Raw genomic sequence first — 18089 nt, 5'->3', positions numbered from 1 at the left:
TAACTATCCTAAATATATGCACACCCAACAATGGAGCACCCAGACTTATAAAAAAAGTATTTCTAGATCTACAATGACTTAGACAGCCACACAGTCATAGTCATGAACTTCAACACCCCAACGACAACATCGGACAGAGCATCAAGGCAGAAAATTAACAAAACAAAACTATAGACTTAAACACAACCCTTGGCCAGTTAAACCTAATAAACATTACGGAATACTCCATGGATTAACCACAGAATATATATTCTCTCACCTGCACATGGAGCATACTCCAAGATTGACCATATGCTTGGCCATAAAGCAAGTATCAATAAATTTTAAAAGAATCAAAATTATACCAAGATATAACTTTATTATATCTTGATATAAGATATAATATATTTATATAAGATATAATTTATTATATAAATTATATAATTTATTATATAAATTATATAATTTATTATATAAATTATATAATTTATTATATAAATTATATAATTTATTATATAAATTATATAATTTATTATATAAATTATATAATTTATATAAGATGTAATTTATTATATAAATTATATAATTTATAGAAGATATAATTTATTATATAAATTATATAATTTATAGAAGATATAATTTATTGTATAAATTATATAATTTATATAAGACGTAATTTATTATCTAAACCATATAATTTATATAAGACGTAATTTATTATCTAAACCATATAATTTATATAAGACATAATTTATTATCTAAACCATGTAATTTATATAAGATATAATTTATTATCTAAACTATATAATTTATATAAGATATAATTTATTATCTAAACTATATAATTTATATAAGATATAATTTATTATCTAAACTATATAATTTATATAAGATATAATTTATTATATAAACTATATAATTTATATAAGATATAATTTATCATATAAATTATATAAGATATAATTTATCATATAAACTATATAATTTATCATATAAATTATATAATTTATATGATATAATTTATCATATAAATTATATAATTTATATAAGATATAATTTATTATCTAACTATATAATTTATATAAGATATAATTTATTATCTAACTATATAATTTATATAAGATATAATTTATCATCTAAATGATATAATTTATATAAGATATAATTTATCTAAATGATATAATTTATATAAGATATAATTTATCTAAATGATATAATTTATATAAGATATAATTTATCTAAATGATATAATTTATATAAGATATAATTTATCTAAATGATATCATTTATATAAGATATAATTTATCTAAATGATATCATTTATACAAGATATAATTTATTATCTAAATGATATCATTTATATAAGATATAATTATCTAAATGATATCATTTATATAAGATATAATTTATTATCTAAATGATATCATTTATATAAGATATAATTTATTATCTAAATGATATCATTTATATAAGATATAATTTATTATCTAAATGATATCATTTATATAAGATATAATTTATTATCTAAATTTATTATATAATTTATATAATTTATTATATAAATTTATTATATAAATTATATAATTTATATAAGATAATTTATTATATAAATTTATTATATAAATTATATAATTTATATAAGGTAATTTATTATATAAATTTATTATATAAATTATATAAATTTATTATATAAATTAATATAATTTATATAAGATAATTTATTATATAAACTATATAATTTATATAAGATATAATTATATAAATTATATAATTTATATAAGATGTAATTTATATAAGATATAATTTATTATATCTTGATATAAGAATAGCAACTCATACCCTTGGGCCACAGTGGAATAAAAATATATATCAATTTCATTTCTCAAAACCACACCCTTACATGGAAATTAAACAACTTGTTTCTGAATGACTTTTGGGTAAACAATGAATCAGAAATCAAAAAATTATTGGAAATAAATAAAAACAGATACATAACATATCAAAACAAAAGCAATGTTAAGAGGAAAGTTGAGAGCAATAAATGCCTACCTCAAAAAATTAGGAAGATCTCAAATTAACAATCTGATATCACACGTGGAAAAATGAGAAAAACAAGAACAAACTAACCCCAGAACTAGCAGGAGAAAAGAAGTAAATAAAATCAAAGCAGAAGTGAGTAAAACTGAGACCCAAAATCCATACAAAGAATCAGCAAAACCAAAAGTTGCTTGTTCAAAAAGACAAACAAGATGGATAGACCACTAGCTAGATTAACAAAGAGAAAAAGAGAAGATCCAAATTAGCACAATCAGAAATGACAAAGGAGACATTACAACCAATCCTACAGAAATACAAAAGATCCTCAGAGACTGTTATTAACACCTCTATATATACAAACTAGAAAATATAGAGGAAATTGATAAATTCCTGTAAGCACACATCTCCCAAGATTGAATCAGGAAAAAATTGAAATACTGAATGGGCCAATATCAACTTCCAAAATTGGATCAGTAATAAAAACCTGTCAACCAAAATAAGCCTTGTACCAAATGGATTCACAGCCAAATGCTACCAGATGTACAAAAAAGAGTTGACACGAATTCTACTCAAACCTATGTTAGAAAATCAAGGAGGCACGTTTCCATAACTCATTCTCTGAAGCCAGCATCACCTTGATACACACATCTAGCAAAGATACAATAAAAAGTGAAACTACAGGCCAATATTCCTGGTGAACATAGATATAAAATTCCTCAACAAAATACTAGCAAACTGAATCCAGCAGCACATCAAAAAATTAGTTCACCATGATCACATATGCTTCATTTCTGGGATTCAAGGTTGGTTCAGCATATGAAAATCAATAAATGTGAGAATGTGATTCACCACATAAGCAGAATTAAAAAAGAAAAACCATATGATAATCTTAATCAATGCAGAAAGAGCTTTTGATGAAATTCAACATCCCTTCATAATGAAAACTCTCAAGAAACAAGGCATTGAAGGAATATACTTCAAAATAATAAGCCATCTGTGATAAGCCCACAGCCAACATCATACTGAACAGGCAAAAATTGGAAGCATTCCCTTTGAGAACTGGAATAAGACAAGGAAGCCAACACCCATCATTCCTATTCAAAATAGTACTAAAAGTGCTAGCAAAAGCAATCAGGGAAGAAAAAGAAATAAAAGGCATCAAAATAGGAAAAAAAGTCCAACTACCTCTCTTTGTGGACAATATGATTTTATGCCTTAAATTCTAAAAATTCCACCATAAACCTTCTGGAACTGATAACAAAGTTCAGGATACAAAATAAACATGCAAAAAGTAGTAGTAGCATTTTTATACATAAATTACCTTCAAGCTGACAGCCAAATTAAGAATGCAATCCTAGGCCAGATGCAGTGGCTCATGCCTGTAATCCCAGTACTTTGGGAGGCCAAGGCAGATGGATCACCTGAGGTTGGGAGTTTGAGACCATCCTGACCAACATGGAGAAATCCCTTCTCTGCTAAAAATACAAAATTAGCCAGACATGGTGGCACATGCCTGTAATCCCAGCTACTCGGGAGGCTGAGGCAGGAGAATTGCTTGAACCCGGGAGGTGGAAGTTGTGGTGAGCTATGATCGCACCATTGCACTCCAGCCTGGGCAACAAGAGTGAAACTCCATCTCAAAAAAAAAAAAAGAAAAAAATGCAATCCTATTTACAGTAGACACATACACACACACACACACACACACAAATAGTTACAGATATATCTAACAAAGGAAGTGAAAGACCTCTACAAGGAAAACAAAACAAAAAAAACTGCTAGAAGAAATCACAGATGACACAAGCAAATGGAAAAATATTCCATGCTCATGGATTGGAAGAATCAATATCCGCTAAAATGGACATTCTGCTCAAAGTGATCTATGATTCAATGCTATTCCTAGCAAACTACCAGTGTAGTTTTTCACAGAATTGGAAAAAAACTATTCTAAAATTTATATGAAACCCTAATAGCTCCAAAAACCAAAGCAATCTTAAAAAAAAAGAACAAAGCCAGAGACATCACATTACCCAACTTCAAACTATATTAGAAGGCCACAGTAACCAAGACAGCATTGTACTGGTACAGAAACAGACACATAGACCACTGGAACAGAATACAGAGCCTTGAAATAAGGCCACACACCTACAATCATTTGATCTTTGATGAAGTCGACATAAATAAGCAATGGGGGAAAAACTCCCTATTCAATAAATGGTGCTAGAATAGCTGGCTAGCCATATGTAGAAGAATGAAACTTGTCCCCTACCTTTCACTGTATACAAACATTAACTCAGGAAGGATTAAATATTTGAATCTAAGACGTCAGACTCTAAGAATTCTAGAAGAAAACCTACGAAATACCATCTGGGCATGGGCATCGGGAGAACAGTTTTGACTACGTCCTCAAAAGCAAATGCAAAGAAAACAAAAATCAACAAGTGGGCCCTAATAAAAATAAAGAGCTTCTGCACAGCAAAATAAACTAAAAACAGAGTAAACAGACAACCCACAGAATGGGAGAAAATATCTGCAAACTGTGCGTCCGATAAAGGTCTACTGTCTAGGATCTTTAAGGAACTTCAACAATTGAACAAGCAAAAAACAACCTCAATAAAAATGGGCAAAGGACATGAACAGAGATATCTGAAAAGAAGGCATACATGTGGCCAACAAATGTATGATAAAGTGCTCATCATCATGAATCATCAGATGAAAGCAAATCAAAACCACAATAAGATACTACCTCTATAATAATAGTCAGAATGGCTATTATTAAAAAGTAAAAAAAAAGCAACAGCTGTGGTTGAGGCTGTGGAGAAAAGGGAATGCTTATACAATGTTGATGGGAAAGTAAATTAGTTCAGCCACTGTGGAAAGCAGGTTGGAGATTGCTCAAAGAATTTAAAACAGAACTACCAGTTGACCCAGCAATCCTATTACTGGGTATATATCCAAAAGAAAACATATCATTCTACCAAAAAGACACATATGCTCATATGTTAATCACAGCACTCTACATAATAGCAAAATCATGGAATCAACACAGGTGTTCATCAATGGTAGACTGGATAAGGGAAATGTGGTCCATATACACCATGGAATACTATGCAGCCATAAGAAGAATGAAATCATATTCCTTGCAACAACATGGATGCATCTGGAAGTCATTATCCTAAGTGAATTAATGCATGAACCAAAAAAACAAATACTACAGGTTTTCACTCATAGGTGGGAGCTAAACACTGGATACTCATGGACATAATGAGGGCAACAATAGACACTGGAGATTACTAGAGTGGAGAGGAAGGGAGGGTGGCAAGGGCTGGAAAACTATTTGGTACTATTCTCAGTACTGGGGTGATGGGATTATCCATACCCCAAACCTCAGAATCATGCAATATACCGAGGTAACATATCTGCACATGTGCCCCCTGAATCGAAAATAAAAGTTGGAAAAAATAATAAATTTATATTCTTTAAATCAGCCTGATGACTTCCTTTCCTTGCTCCTTTTCCTCTTTTTTTTTTCCTACAGTTTTGAAAAGCAAATGATTTATGCGTTGTTTATGATCACATAAATATTTTTCTGTGGCTGTGACAGATTATCAAGGGTAGCTATAAGTGATTTTTGCCATGAATCTCTTGCTTGGTGACTATGCAAATCACTCCAGAATAATGGTTTATGCTCACTGAAAGTTTCATACTATGTTTACTTTGGTACGCACAGAAATGAAGTTCACAACCCTTTCATGTTAACAGTGGCAGAACCATATTTCTGGAGTATCCAAATGAAAATAAGCATAACCATAACAAGCAGGAACAGACCAACATGATTGCCCCTTACAAAAAATATATTATTTGTATTTAAATGTAGAGATAATGATTCACTTGTGGAGTAAATCTTGGCGTTATCCTAGTAGAAATTTTATGTGAGGTGGGAGAGATTTCTATTTTTCTTTATAAATTTTATTATTTTTATTTTTTATTTTACACTTTGATGAATTGACGACTATGCAAATAGCCTTAATCTTTTCTAGCAGTCACTTATTGGTTTTTAATAAAATATTTCCAACCACACAGTATACATTTCTATACTAGTAAATATGCAAGTGTATATGGGCATACTCTGGGTAAGGCTTTGTGTTTCAGCAAAAAACAGCTAATAAACTGGGCCATTGGTCTATATTGCTGGTTCCTCTTTTACCCCAAAAGTTTGATCATCAGTATATTCAGATATCCTGTTTTCAGAAATTGTTTTATTTTCTCAATAAAAACTGTAACATTTTTACATTTTCTTCTTGAGAGTTTTGCTTGCCTCTTTTTTGTTTTGTTTTGTTCGCTTCTTTTTTGTTTTGTTTTGTTCCTTTGGCATCATGGGCATCATGAGGATATAGGGTACAGCCGCAAATTTCCCTATGCTTGTGCTGAGTTTTGATGAAATAATGTTAGGTGTTGTTTTACGCCCTGAATTTTAGCAGGCCCACTCATAAATTTTGAATGCATTTTCTTTCTGAATAATAAAACAAAATAACATAAATGACAGTTTCTATAACCACTTAACCAAAACATTACTTGGGTAAGGTTCCAACCATTAAAATTAAAATAAAGATATTTTGATGGAAACCATAATGCTTTGAATAAAACTTGACAAGAAATATGTACTTGTGATTGGAAAATACATTCAACTGTGAACCATTTTAATGAGTTGGTTTCTTGTCAGCAATAAAAAAATTTTCAAGAAAACAAGTTAAATTGTTTGATCTCATACTTTAGGTTATGCACATCATAATTTCAGTGTAATTTTTTTGAAATCTTATGTTTTATTTTTGTTAAAATTTAAATAACTCTAAAAGAATATGCAGAAACATAGACTTCAAGCACATTTAATATACTGAAGAAAGACTAATTATGGTATGTAATATCTTTTCCATTTCTAATTGTGGCTTTGAAAGATAATTAACACTAATGCCCAAAGACACCTTTTGTATGAAATGAGTCAATTTCTCTCTCCTAGGCACCACCGTTGGAAGATTTAAGAAAATAGTCACTCAAATTGTTTTTTGTGATCTGTGATTAATATGAGGTTGAGACTATATACATGTGTCACATACCACACATACACATGCATCATAGCAGACATGAAAATTACATACACACATGCACATATGTATGTATACACACGTATAGTTTATTCTACATGCATTGGTGCATGTTGTATTTAATAGACTAAGGTGGACAGAATAGTCATTTCTTCAAGTAAATATATTTGCATGGTGGTGGTTTGGGGAACTAACAGAAGTGCATTAATTGATTTTGAACAATAGAATGGGAGAGTACCTAAACAGCAAATTCTCCCAGGACAAGGTTTGTGTCTGGTATTAATTACACATTAACTAGTTATATTGCTTTCAGCCTGTTTAAAAATTCCTTGAACACATGGTGGACTATAAAGTTGAATGGCTCATTGACTGAAGCTTAGAATTATCCGTGAAAATTGACATTATCTCTGTATGGCATCACCTCCAATGCAAGCTGTAGATTGGTTGTTCTGCCTCCCAATGGCCAGGACACTAGGCAGTCACAAATGGTGAGAAATGGCTCTGGTGCCATAGGTGAGGTGTCAGCCACTTCAGATGCTGTTTGGGGAATTTAACAGTGAGGCCTACAGTGAATCAGTTAGGAACAGATGAGCTTGGGGATCTCTAGGCTGCCTGTGAAATTGTGCATAATAACTGAAATAATCACCTGCTCCAGTGGCCAAAACACTTCTGTTTTCCTAATCATTCATACAAAAACCCCACAAAACAAATATTTTATAATATGCTAAAAGTGAATCCTCCAGCATTGGACTTTGGCAGTAGATTTTTAGAAGCTTTGAGGGTTTTAGACATTATAGAATATTCAGGAACATGTGTGCCAATCTAATTAGCAGACTTTCCCCCTATATTTAGACATGCCATAATAATTTAAATTTGAAAGAAATTTTAAGTGTTTTTACTAGAAAAAATTTATAATTTTCATTTGCCAGGGTGCTTTTACTGAAGCTTTCAAGGTTACTGAAAGTTGATTTTTCTGTAACTTGTTTTACGGTTCAAATTCGATTTATTTCTGCCACCTGTTATTTTTCTCCCTGGATTTTTTAGAAATCGTTTTTGGACCACTGGATACTACTATAAGAGCCTCACTTCCTATGGTGTAATTGACTCTTGGTTTGACAGTTTAACAAATACACAATGAAAGTCTACTGTGTGTCAATATCTGTGATATTTATTTTTCCAAAGAAGATGCTTAAGCCTGAGTGTTCAATACTCTCCATCTGTTTAGGAATATGTTCCTTTGTTACCATGGCTATGTTGATAATTTTCTTTTTAGATGATATGCTTCAGGAGAACAAGAATTTTACCTCTGGGTTGCAGTGTTGTTTTAGGAGTGTTTTAGGGTAATTTAATAAATATAAATTATTTTGGAAAAGTCTTTGTGACAAATTAATGTTTTATATCACTTTTTTGAATAGGGGATTAAAGTATAAATTTCCAAATTTAGTGAACCATGTCAGTAAATATTTTTCTGTTGTGTAAAGCACTATACTTAGCAGAACTATTTTAATGTTTGCAGAGTCTGTTTCTCATTTGGGAATTATTTGTTTGTTTTTGCTTTTTCAGTCTGCTGAACAACAACCACATCAGAAAGATTTCCAGAAATGCTTTTGAAGGACTTGAAAATTTGCTATATCTGTAAGTTATAAGAAAAAACAACAATGCCTTATGGTGTTGTTTGACTATTTTTGCCTTTTTTGTGTGTGTTTACTTTAAATTAAAATAATTCTTTACCTTCGTGAAAAGCAGTTTCAACCTTTATATAAAACTCACATATGAACATGTCTTAAGTGCAATAAATTATTGCTTTCAATAGATTGTGCATCTGAAAACATTCAAATATTTATGCACATTTCTCCTGCCACAAGTTCTAAATTGGAGAAAAATAAAAACAAAACAGTTTTCCAATATTTCACATTCAAATTTAATTACTCAGTAATTTAAAAAAATTCCATACACACAGAAAAGGGTTTTTTTTTGTTGGCTAAAGGAGCTTTATGCCAACAGAGTATCCATCCAAGCAAGACCTTCCAAAGCCAGTGAACACATTACAGTTAGGAACTTTAATAAACTTGGGTAAGGACCACATTTCTGAAAAATTAGGTCACAAATATGATCACTGACAATTGTCATGGTTTTTGTGTATTATTGGTAAATGGGAATAAAGATATTTTAAGCAACTGCCTGTTTGACTCAGAAACATTGGTGTTTGGTAATTTGAATGTTGGGAGGTCATGATTGGATATGGTTATGTTGGAGGCTGAAGAAACAAACTACAAGGGCTTTTATCTCAGCTAGAGTGAGTGCTACAACCTTCTTTTTAAAAAAATGTTAAGGCAATAATGGGCCGGGCACGGTGGCTCACGCCTGTAATCCCAGCACTTTGGGGAGGCCCAGGCGGGCGGATCACGAGGTCAGGAGATGGAGACCATCCTGGTTAACACAGTGAAACCCCGTCTCTACAAAAATACAAAAAAATTAGCCAGGCATGGTGGTGGGCACCTGTAGTCCCAGCTACTTGGGAGGCTGAGGCAGGAGAATGGCGTGAACCCAGGAGGTGGAGCTTGCAGTGAGCCGAGATGGCATCACTGCACTCCAGCCTGGCCAACAGAATGAGACTCTGTCTCAAAAAAAAAAAAAAAAATATTAAGGCGATAATGAACATTTTTATACAAATATGTTCATCTGCAGATTAATTAAGCATACTGCTAAAAAGTTAATTATTCTCTTAAAGAGAAGACACCATTCCAATCTTTAGCTCTGACCAAATTTATACAACTGTAGTATCTCCCGAAACCACTGAAATTCCTATTAAACCTAGGTCAAGAGCCTCAAAGCCTCCTGTGTTCAGCTGAGACACCTCAGCCTAACATAGAGGTCTCCCACAGCTCTGCTAATTACTGAGTCCTAAAGTTTCAGTTTCCTCTTAGGTCAGTCAATTCCATCTGCTCGCCTAACCTTTCATAACAAATCTAACATACCGTCTTAGTCAACTTTCTGCTGATGTAACAGAATACCACAGACTAGGTAATTAATTTTTTTAAAAAAAGTTTATTTGGCTCATCATTCTGGAGGCTGGGAAGTCCAAGATCAAGGGGTTGTATCCTAACATGATGGAAGGACAAATGAGCATACAGACATGGAGAAAAAGGGGGCTGAAATCCCTCAATCACTAATCCACTCCATGATAATGGCATTATTGCATTTATAAGGGCAGAGCCCTGATGACCTAATCACTTCTTAATAGTCCCTCCTCTTAATACCATCACAATGACAATTAAATTTCTATATGAGTTTTAGAGGAAACAAACATTTAAACTGTAGCATTCTGCCTCTTCGCCTCACAAAACTCATGTCCTTCTTATATACAAAAATACATTTATTCCATCTCAGTGGCCCCAAAATCTTGACTTATTTTAGCACAAACTCAAAAGTCCAAAGCCCAGAATCTCATCTGAATCTGGTATGGGTGAGACTCAAGGTGTGATTCATCCTGAGGCAAATTCCTCTCCAGCTGTAAGCCTGTGAAATAAAAAAAAACAAGATATCTACTTCCAAAATATGACAATGGTGCTGGCATGTGATAGACATTCCCATTACAAAAGGGAGAGATAGGCAAAAAGAAAGGAGCAAGAGGCCCTAAGTTAATCCAAAATCTAATAGGGAAAGCAATGTTAAACCTTAGACTTCCACAATAATCATTTACCCCATTTGCCACCTTCTGGACACTGGGGAATTTGGGTCTCCAAAGCCTCAGGTGGCCACGACCCCATGTCTTTGCTGGGCTCAGCCATGCTTCAGTTCTCTTGGGTTGGAATCTCATGCCTATGACCTTCCCAGGCCGGAGTTTCCACTCTGGCTATCGGTGGCCCTGTAGCTCTGGGGTCTCAGTGGCAGCCCCAATCCTGCGGATCCACTAGGCTTTTCCCTAGTGAGCACTCTCTGTGGAGGCTCTACCTGTGGCATGTTTCTGCTTGGGTTCTTAGTTTATTTGGTACATCCTTTGAAATCTAGGTGAAGGGAGCCATACTCCCACAGCTCTTGTATTCTGTGAGCCTGGAGACTTATACCATGTGGACACTGTCAAGGCTTACTGCATGCACACTGCAGGAACCCACTTAGGCTATAGGTGGGGTTGGCTGAGTCATGCACTGTGCTGGAACACAGGAAGCAGAGACCCAATGTGGCTCTGAGCAGCAAGTCCATGGAAGGTATCTTGAGCCCATTACCTGAAACTATTCTGTTTTTCTAGAGCTCAGGGCCTGTGATGGGAAGGGGCAGCCTTGAAGGCCTCTGAAATGCCTTTGAAGTCTTTCTCCTGTTCACTTGATGAATAGCACCTGAATCACTATCTGTGCTAACCTCTTTAGCAAATGGTCACTTGGGCACACCTGTAGTATTCTCTCTTTTACATGCTTTTTTACTCTTTACAATGGCCAGCCTGCAAATTTTCCAAATCTTTCTGTTTTTTTACCTTTTAATTATAAGTTCCATCTTTAAATTTTTTCCTCTAGCATCTCAATGCATGTGGTTAGAAGTAGCCATGCAGCAACCTGAGTGCTCTGCTCTTTAGATATTTCTCGCATGAGACATCTTAGTTAATCACCCTTAAGTTCTTCATTCCATAAAGTCCTAGGACACCAACACAATTCAGCCAAGTTCTTTGCAACTGTGTAACAGGGTGACCTTTAATCCAGCTTCCAATACCTTGTTCTTCATTTCTGTCTGAGACCTCATGAGAATGGCTTTTACTGTGCATATTTCTATCAACATTCTGGCTATGACCACTTAATATCTAAGACATTCCATACCTTTTCTACAGATTCTTCTTTCTTCTAAGCCCTTAACAGAATCACCTTTAACATTCTGTTCATGGCAATCTAGGGTTTTTCTAGCCTGCTCCTCCAGACTCTTCTAGCCTTTACCCATTACCCAGTTCCAAAGCTACTTCTGCGTTTTTTGGTATCTATTAGAACAACAGATCCACCTCTCAATACCAATTCTCTGTCTTAGTTTTCTGCTACTATGAGAGAACACTACAGACGGGGTAATTTATAAAGAAAAATTTATTCGACTCATGGTTCTGGAGGCTGGGAGCTCCAAGACTGAGGGGCTGCATCTGGAGAGGGCCTTCTTGCTGTGTCACAACATAGTGGAAGAACAAACAAACACACAAGACAGAGAGAAAAAGGGCCAAACTTCTGTGATAACCAACTCACTCCTGTGATAATGGCATTAACCCATTCATGAGGGAAGAGTCCTCATGACCTAATCACCTCTTAAAGGTCTTACCACTTATCATAGTTACACTGGAAATTAAATTTCAGTGAATTTTGGATGGAACATTAAAGCCATAGCACTTGCCCAGGTGCATGCCATTCTTTATTTCCATATTTTACATATTACTAAGGATCCTTCAAACTTTGGGGGTGTGCAAAGCCTGCTCCTCGTTAGTGAAGGAGCTTGACCTTCTCCCTGTGTTTCATCTCAATCCTGCTCTGTAGTTCTCTACTCACGGGCATGTCAAGAGTAACTCCCTTACAGTAAGACAAACAAATTAATAAAACAAAACAAGAAGCCTTATGGCTTTTCAAATATCAATTTAGAAGGAATTTCATTACTAACACTAATATTCAATGAGGAAATAAGTAAAATGACAGTTATTAGCAGGAAATTAATTTTGAATAAGACAGATGTTCAATGTTGCAGAGGCTTGGATCAATTACATACACAAGTGTATTCTCTGCTCTGAGTGAGAACAAAACATTTCACACAACTTCTAATCAATGCTCTGGCCAATTAAAAACACTAGTTACTAAGTGAAAAAAGAGTCTGGGCTCCTGTAAGACATGTTATTTAAAAGGCAAGGATAACAGATGTGTGAAGCAGTACATGGTGAACACATTCATGTGCCCACTGCAGTAAATTTTGCCATGTTTTCAATAACATTGCCAAGTAACCATTGCCTTTCAAACCAGGGAATTTTGCAGAGAAAGAGGGTTGTGAGTTAGAAGACCCATTCAATGCATACAGTATCTGCAAGTTCTTATATCTTTTCTTTGCTCTTTATACTTGATCCATTGCTCTTTTATTTCTTCAAATATGGTAAGCATTGCCTTTCTACTCTCTGACCCTGGGCATGTCCTGCTTATTGTTTGTTCCTTGGCTATTTTCCCTTTCTTGTCCCAGCTTTAATGACATGTCCTCTAGCAATCACCTTAAGCCAACCAATACTTCTCTTTTTCTCCCTAACATGGTGCCCTGTGTATTTCATTTATTGCATATACCACAAAAGTTTATTTTTTCTCATCTGTTTGTTAAATTATTTATTTTCTGATTTCCCCACTGGATTCTGTGAGGTCGGGTGGCCATGCTCTCCTTATTTAACACATAGGTCGGCATCTAGAATTAGTATCTAGAACACAGGAACTACTCATTAAATATTTGTTGAATAAATGTATGAACATAAGGTACTCAATAAATGCTTGATATTTGCTTAATTAAGACTCTCAGTTATGTTGAGTTAATTATTCTTAAGAGAGGAATTATAACACTATTAAATGCCTCTGTTGTTTCAACAACATGTGTATTTATCAATTATTTATAGCGTGCATTTTCCCAAAGATTACAAGTGTTTATATCACATAAGGTAGTTATAGTGCTTGTATATTCAGGAGGTTAATTTTCATTTGACTATACAACAGAATTGCAGTTTTACCCTGCCAAACACAAAGGATAGCATAGCTTTTCCTCTAAGACACAAGCATTTGTAAACTCATCTGAAATTCTAGTGTGTTTTGATCCAAAATGTATCTCTGATCCCCTTGGGCAAAAATAAATTGAAATGTCTTAAGACAAGTTGTGCTTTCAAATTAAAAAAATACAATTGTTTGAGAATATCTTTGGGTATAGTGATTCATTTAATGTTACCTGAATTTTAGAGCTAAGATTTATTGAAGATCTAAGAGCAAAATTCTCCTTTTCTTTGGTTTAGCAGACACTTAAACTTTAGCTTCTTTTCTTTGATTTAGCAACCCTTAAGAATAGCATTTGCAATGTTCATTATTTTTAACCATTTGACTTAATCTAATGATAAACTCCAAAAATAAAGTTTATTTATTCAGAAACATCTTGACATCCAAATTATGATGATCTTGTTACTTACGGGCATTGATAGTGATATCAAATCACTGTAATACAAAATGTGATAATAGTCATGTTACTTAAGGGCACTGATAATTTCACAAGTTTCAAATTACCCATGGGGCAAAAAACTGATGCATCTCTGTGCATGTTTACGATAAACTAGGCATCAATGCTAGCATTTAAAGAGGAAATTTATTCCATATTCAAATCTGTGATTCTGTTTCTGGCCATGGTTATCATTCTCTAAGTTTAGTATTTTCTCTGAATTATAGCTTCTTCCTACTAGCCCAGCTCTGAGCAGCTTTGTCCTTTTGAACTCCTATTACTAAATGCTGCTCCTTTTGCACAAACTCACCTACTTAGATTATTGGCTGAATGCGTCACTTGCAATTGTATCCTCAGCATTGGCGTTTTCCATTTCTCTCCAGTTTCTTTGAATTTATTGGGAGTCTGCCCTATTTCTATTGTATCCTACAGATAAAAAGATTTTTTTTGAAATATTAGGCAAGTAAGTGCCATTGAAGAATGTGACCTTTAATAGTGTAAGCTTGAAGGACACAACTCTCACCAGTTCTGAAGTCTCTCACTCCCTGGGTTTTAATCACAATCTTAACAAAATGAGCGCAATTTCCTTGTGGTTTCTTGTCCACTCTCTCAGCTTTTGCTGTGAAACAAACCACTGCAGAATTTAGTGGCCTAAAACAATCAAGCATTTCTATCTCTCATGATTGTTCCATGGACTAATGAGTCAGTTCTTTTTGTCTAGGCTGGCTCAGACCTTCTGGTCTAGAATGACTTTTTTCACATAGCTGGCAATTTCTCAGTATTAGCTGGGATCCTTCTCTTTTCCATGTGGCTTCTCTTTCTCTAGCCAGCTAGATTGTGCTTGTTTACACAATGATCTTATTCCTAGCATAGTCAGGGATGAGTGCTTTCCACACCTTGCTTCTGTCATGTTTGCTAGTGTTCCATTTGGCCAGTTAAGTCACATGACCAAGATGTGATTCAGCACTGGAGAAACAGGCTCCATATTTTGGTGGATGAAGCAGCTTAATCACCTTGCAAAGGGGTATGAATCAGGGATGGGAGGAATTTTTTGCCATTTCTGCACTCTGTCACATTCATATAGGTCTAGGGCTTCCAGGGGTTGAGGTACAGGTGGCAATCACAATCAAGCACATCCTGGGTTAGTATCCAGGAAGGATTATGCAGTAGGAGCTCAAAGAGAAAAGGGGCCATATCTATCTGGAGAGCCACAAGGGGTGGGCGGCAGGTTGGACTTGATGGAAGGAGCAAGAGGGTTGTGAGAAAATTCAGCAAATAGTCTGGTATGTTTGTGTTATGGCAAGTATCTTTTAATGAATGGATGGAAGGGCCTGAATGGAGCATGATGAGAAATAAGGCTAGCAAGTTTGACAAGGACCGAATCATGGGGGAAGAGGGTTTGTGTGCCAAGCTTTCTGTCTCCGTGTAGTTAGCTCTTACTTACTTCTACTCACTCCAAACCAGCCTTCATTCCTACCACTCTACTAAAGGTTTTTTGATGAAGGCCACTCATGTTGTTAAACATATGGAACCATTCTGTGTTTAATTATGTTTCATGAGGCTTCATGGTCTCCTCCATTGACTGCTCACCCTCTAATCTCCTTGGTGTTAGTGACATTGCATGTTCCTGGTGTGCCATTTGCTGACCTGCCTGCTCAGACTCCTTCACCCTGAGTTCTTGCCCATGTGCTGTTCTCTTTTCCCACTTTACACCTCCCTGAGGTGGAACATATCTGCTTCCATGGTTTCAGTCATTATGTAGATGCTCCTGGCTCCCAAATCTTTATTTCTAGCCTGGATTGCTTTTATGTTTCCCAATCCATACACATGCAATTTCTAACTCAATATTTCCACTGATATGTCCCACAGGAGCTTCAAACTTAACGTGACTTAAATTTAACTCATTATCCTTCTCCCTTCAAACGCACTCCTTACTTTCCCCTTCAAATGTGCTTATTTTATGAAATGATGACAGACTCATACAGTCATCCAAACTAAATATCTGTGCATCATATTGGCCTTCTCCCATTTTCTCTCCTGATGTGTCTAGTTAGTTGTTAAGTCCTAAAGTTTCTAGGTTAACATTGCTCTATTCCCCTCCAATCTACCCACATTGTGCTGCCTTACCTTCTATCTTCCATATCCATTACCCTTGCCTGTACAAAACTTTATTTCTTTGTCCAAATCTTTCCCTTTCTAAATCTCTGAAGGGCGACTAGTCATCTTTTCTAAAAAAAAGACTTGATTAGCCCACTCTTCTTAGAGTTCTTCAATGGCTCCCATTGCTTTTGGGATGAAGTAAAATCTCATTAACAGAACATATAAGATTCAACTTTATTTATATCTTCAGCCTTCATGACAATCACCTCCTCAAACTCTGAGTTCTAAAGTTCCTGGTATGTGGCATTTCATATCCTTCTGAATTGCCACCTTCACATACTCTCTTGGCAACTGTATTATGCTGGGATATTGTGTCTTCCTGAAAATACGTCCCGCTGCATGACTCTGATGATCACATAACAGATCACTTATTTTTACCTACTGTGTTATTAGAGATGTACATTGTCAGTAATCTGTGCAACAAACCTGTAAGGTTTTATATATGGAATAGATGAACACAGCAATTAATTTTACCAAGGACACAAATATGAAAATACCAGGGCCTTCTAAGAAAAATTGTAGGAACAGAAGCAGAGCAGGCAGTCTGGGGTGGGAGTGAAGAGCAGTGACACCTCTCCTACCCTGCCTGGGAAAGTATTCCCTGCCTTACAGAGTGGGGTGGACTGGTCACTCAGCAGGTTTACCCACTTAGAGAAATAGCTGCATCAAATGATCATAACTCAATGAGAACAAGCATTAGCATCATCTAGCTCTGAATCCATTTTCATCAAGCATCCTGATTGTCATCTTGTACAGATTTGCCATCAAGGAAAGAATATGCTGACTACCTGAGAAAAATAGCCCAATCTTCAAGGAAGTAACATATCTTATTAATTAATTGATTGATTGATTTTTTTATGATTTTGGATAGGGAAAATTAGTTTCCAAAAGAATAAAATATATTTAGATGCTCTGACTAAATTCATTTTGTAGGCCAAGTTGAGGAACCTCTGGAAGGTCCTCTTTGGGCGACTCATCCAGCCTTCCTGTACGTCTGTCTTTTCTCTCTGTACTGGCAACTATTTTCTCTTTGTGAAAATTAGGTAGCATTACTTTATAATCTTGACATATAATTACTTTATCAGCATATTTCGATTAAGAAATTTTAGTTTTCATCCATGTGTTCATCCATCTGTCCATCCATCCAACAGTCTATCTATCTAATATCCATCTATCCATCTATTTATCTATTCATCCATCCAACAATAATGTAATAAACACCTACCATGCAAGTACTATACTAGGCTCTAGTTATGTCGTGGTGAGCAAAAAAGATTTGGCTCTGTCCTCATAAAATCTATGAACTGATATAGTAGAGGAACATTATTCATTTATTTTCTATCTTATTATTTTAATAGTAAGTTACCATGTCCTATGCATTTGGAGTCAAAATGTCCAGAATGAGATTCAGGAAGTTTGAGGAGGGAAGAGGAGACATTACAACTAATACCACAGAAATGCAAAAGATAATGAAACTGCTATGAACAACTATACACCCCAAAATTTGATAACCTAGAAGAAAGAGATTTCTAGAAACATGCAACCTTTCAAGATTGATAAGGAAGCTTTTGCTTCCTTTCTCCATATGTGATGCTGGGTCCCCCTTTGCCTTCCACCACGATG

The 18089-nt window shown here is 34.6% G+C and overlaps 1 protein-coding gene across 1 annotated transcript in view; it reads left to right on the top strand.

Moving 5' to 3' along the window:
- The window catches only part of PXDNL (peroxidasin like), a 348918-nt gene that overhangs the window by 71505 nt on the left and 259324 nt on the right, over positions 1 to 18089 (top strand). The window contains exon 3 of the mRNA XM_024929820.5: positions 8682 to 8753. The gene's annotated coding sequence lies outside the window, so the exon portion shown is untranslated. The remainder of the gene's footprint in view (positions 1 to 8681; positions 8754 to 18089) is intronic.

The sequence above is a fragment of the Pan paniscus genome, chromosome 7 (assembly GCF_029289425.2).
Source record: "Pan paniscus chromosome 7, NHGRI_mPanPan1-v2.0_pri, whole genome shotgun sequence".
Taxonomy (NCBI): Eukaryota; Metazoa; Chordata; class Mammalia; order Primates; family Hominidae; genus Pan; species Pan paniscus.
The sequence above is the reverse complement of the archived record's forward strand: the minus strand, read 5'-3'. Positions and strand labels throughout refer to the sequence as shown.